The 4326-nt window shown below is 42.7% G+C and overlaps 1 long non-coding RNA gene across 1 annotated transcript; it reads right to left on the bottom strand.

Moving 5' to 3' along the window:
* Nucleotides 1–1236: 1236 nt before the first annotated feature.
* Nucleotides 1237–4320, bottom strand: LOC102751517. The gene is made up of 3 exons (XR_001514268.1): nt 3917–4320; nt 2009–2141; nt 1237–1564 (listed from the first exon to the last, which is right to left on the bottom strand). It is a non-coding gene; the product is annotated as an uncharacterized LOC102751517 (long non-coding RNA).
* Between the last annotated feature and the right edge of the window lie 6 nt (nt 4321–4326).

The raw sequence follows: 4326 nt of genomic DNA, 5'->3' as shown, positions 1-4326 counted from the left end.
CTCCCTCCTGCAAGCCCCTTACTGGGGATTGAGCTTGCAACCCAAGCATGTGCCATGCCCAGGAATCAAACCATGCCCTCCTGGTTCATGGGTTGACGCTCAACCACTGAGCCACAACGACCCGGCTGCACACTACCTTTTCCATTCATTGGCCATGGTCTGAACTGTGTACCCTGAGCCTCATCAGTTCAAAGCCAGTTCACCTGCATTGCCTCAAGCCTGTTCTCACTTTCTCAACTTTTTCACTCCATTCTTGCTGCTTCAGACTCCAGTGTGTCTCTGATCTAGCAGTTCCCAGCATCCCCACCCATTTTTTCTATATGGTAAACATTATAGCCCATATAAATGTTCAGAGTACATGTGTGAAATTTCCAAGGAACTGCAATAGGTCTTCCTTTTCTTCTCTGTCTCAAGAAAACCTACTGGAATGCAAGAAACAGGGAGGGACATTTTTAAGACATAATCTGCAATCTGACCTAATTTGTTCTTAAACTTTATTCCAGCTTCTGGTTCCAGACCAAGATGGAATCATGGATGGAGTATACTTCAATTTTAAGAACTGCTAAAAGTTCTGGACATGGCGCATAAAGCAAATATAAGAAGACTCTGAAAGGTGGAGAGAAGAAAGCAAGTGACTAAGTACCTTAGGATTGAGGTTGACAAGGCAACACGTTCCCTGAGCTTTCTCTCTGCCTCCTGGACTGAGTGTTGAAGAAGCTGGCAACTGGAAGCACCACGGAGACAGGTGTTTTAAAAAAAATCTCCAGGTGGCGAGCACACAATACAGTGCACGATGATGTATTAAGCACCTGGAACCTGTATAACTTGTTAAGCAGTGTCACCCCCAATAACTCAATAAAAAGAAAATAATAAAATAAAAAGGAAAAAAAGTCCCCAAGAAAGGCTTGCTTTCTAGAGCCAAAGGGTCGGGATAGAGGTCCCTAGAAAACTTTTATTTAAAAATATTTTTTTAAAAAATATATGTTTTTAGAGGCAGGAGGGAGAGGGAGAAATAGTCAGAAACATCAATGATGAGAAAGAATCACCAATCAGCTGCCTTCTGCACATCTCACGCTGGGCATCGGGCCTGCAACCCAGGCATGTGCCTTGACTGGGAATCAACTCTGACCTCCTGGTTCATAGGTAGGTGCTCAACCACTGAGCCACACCGGCCACGGGGCTTTTAGATATAACTGTCCTGTGTAGCACTACAGCTATTAGTGACCATTACCTGACTACCCCTCACAAATGCCTACAATGTACTGCTCTTATCACTAGATCCCAAGCAAGGTACCTTCCTGTTTTTGATCCACCTTCAGCCCCCAGCCCAAGGACTGCCCTCCCTATGCTGATATACCCTCCATGCCTGACCTTACCCATGATCACCACCCAATGGATGAGTGGACCAAGCGCCTGCCTCCCTTCAATTTGCCTCTCTTGCTGCTGGGTGTTAGAGCAGTGCCGTAGTCATGACAATGATGTTGTGTTGTGGGCAGGAGAGCTGGGAGAGGTGAAAGAGCACCCAGGTTTCTGAGGCTTCTGTCACAAGGCAGGGCTGTCAGGTCTTAGGTTGGCAAAAGCAAAAACAAGGAGTAAAAAAATCATATAATAATAGTGTCTATGCATTCTGCATGATGACCACCTGCTTCATGGCATCTGACTCCTATGTGGGTTTGTGTTTGCCTGTCCCTCTTTCAATGTCACCTCCTTCTGTTCTTCCTCATCCGGTTGGCATGTTTGACCCACAGTTCTGCGTAACAGATCCCTTCTCTCCTCCTCCAGCCTACTAGGTGGGTTGATTATTCTTGGGCAGTTTACCCTGCTCTGGGCAATCTCCCACATCCCCCATTATAACCAACCAAGCCAAGGCACTATTCTCTCGCTTTCTAGCTAAGTGGGGACAAACAACTAGTTCTTATTCACAGGGTAGAAGAATATTAGTATTTCTCAGATAACCATCATTTTAAAGAGGGCCTGAGAGAAACAATGAAGGGAGTCAATCGCTCACCCAGAAGAGCAGGTCTGTGTGTGTGCTTCTCAGGCGCTGTCGTGAAGAGGTGTCAGGGCCGGCTGATTACTTCCTGTGGGATAGTCCACCTTCAATGTGTCTCCATAATTAATCTTCAAGGGTTTGAATTCTTCTATGGTAAAATCATAGATATCATAAAAATCCAGGCATGAGAACAAATTATAACTCATACCATTACCCGGCCCAAAGGTAGTGCTCCCACTGAAGCACACCTGCACTAGAGGAAGCCGGTGGGTCAGGGCACAGGGCCAACAGAAACTAGAATAACTTTGGGAAAGATGATGTCATTGTCCTTCCTTTGGATTCCCAATCTGAGCCCTTACACCCCCAACCCCCCACCCCGTTGTAAGGCATCCAATTCTTTTCCTATTTTCAGACATGCTTACCACTTCTACCCCCTTTCCAATTCTTTTAGTAAAGTGAAGATACACTTTTGAATAAATATGAATAGACTTGAGTGAGAGGTGGAAGAGTAATTGTGCTTGGTTATACAACCAGTTGCAAAAAGTACATTTTATTACCTTGTACTGTGCTACCAGCACACAATTTTCCACTTGTTTTATAAGGATTTAAAATTTTTTATTGCAAAAAACTAGTTCTAACTAGATTAGGTACTATTATCCTGGGCTACTTAATGGCATACAGACCCTTCCTCTCCCCCAAATATTTTGAAGTAAAATTTACATACCATAAAATTCACTAGTTCCAAGTACACAATTCAATGATGTTAGCCAATCTAAGTCCTGTCACCACTACCACAATCTAATTGTAGTGTATTCCCATCACTCTCTGTGTCTCTCAGTAGTCTCTCTATTCCCATCAGCCCTAGGCAACCACTAATCAACTGTCTGTACAGACTTGCTTTCTCTAGACATTCCATATAAATAGAATCATACAACACATGCTCCTCTGCAGTGGGCTTCTTTCACTTAGCTTAATGTTTTTGAAGTTCCTCTATGTTGTATCTTCTATTACTATTTCATTGTTTTATTGCTGAATAGCGTTCCATTGTCTGGATATATCACATTTTATCTACCCATTCACCAGGTGCTGGTCATTTGGATTGTTTCCACTTTTGAGGTACTATGAATAATGCTGCTATGAATACATATGTACGTGTTTTATGCACATTTTCAATGTTTTTGGGTATATACTGGTACTTAGGAGTGGAATTGTTGGATCATATGGTACTTCTATGTATAACTTTTTAAGAACCTAACAAATTTTTCCAAAGTGGATGTACCATTTCATATTCCCATCAGCAATGTATGAGGGTTCTAATTTACCTCCTCACCAAAACTTTTTATTTTCAGTCTTCTTTTTTTTTGCAGCCATTGTAGTGTGTAAGTAGCTTTCTCATTGTGGTTCTGATTTGCATGTTCCTAGTGACTAATATGAGCATCTTTTCATGCTATTTTTGCCATTTAAATATTTGCTTTTTAAAAAATATCTAGTCAAATCTTCTGTCCTTTTCAGTTGATTAGTCTTACTGAGTTGTAAGAGTTCTTTATATGTTCTGAATTCAAGTCCTTTATCTGATAGGTGATTTGCAAATTTCTTGCTCCCTGAGATATGGTATTTTTTATTTAGATGGGTAATTTTAAGAGACACAAACTTCAAAGTGAAGTTTCCTTGTGGTATATTAACAGGTCAATGATTCATTTTGTTTCAAAATATTATATAAGTACTTTTAAAAAGCAACGTTTTACTTTTATTTTAGAATACTTGAAAAATGTATTAAGCACAAAACAGGATAGAAAAATTCCATAGATAATCTTTGGTAACATGTTTTGCTTACAGCCAGGCTGTGTGGTAAACACAGCATTTATCTAAAAAATAAAATAACATTTAATTAAATTTAAATAACATTTTAAACACTAGTCTTACCATTCCAGCTCTTGGCTGGCAAGCAGACACATAAACCACTGAATGACTTAAGTAGACAGTTTATTAGAACAGTCGTTATGGCTCGTGTGAGTGATGAGGGCCAGGGTTGGGTCTTCTCATCAGGGTAAGGCACAACTAGGTATGGGATCAGTACCAAAAAGGAGTGTTTCCCACGTGGGCACAGCGAAAGGCTCCTCTCGGGGCAGGAAACACTTCCCCAAACTGCCCCCCTCTGCAGGCAACCGGGCGTTTTAGTCCCCCGAGGCCTGGCTGCGCCTTCCGGCGGTGCCAGTGCCGCTCGTGACCTCCACTCTGGCCGCCCACCGGGTCCTGGATCTCCAGCATCCCGGGCGCCGGGTGCAGGGCTCAGCAGGGCCGGCCCCGGCGCCACCCCCAGTCCTCCGGCTCCA

The sequence above is a fragment of the Myotis davidii genome, unplaced genomic scaffold (assembly GCF_000327345.1).
Source record: "Myotis davidii unplaced genomic scaffold, ASM32734v1 scaffold259, whole genome shotgun sequence".
NCBI classification, from domain to species: Eukaryota; Metazoa; Chordata; class Mammalia; order Chiroptera; family Vespertilionidae; genus Myotis; species Myotis davidii.
Note: the sequence above shows the minus strand (reverse complement) of the source record. Positions and strands in the feature narration are given on the sequence as shown.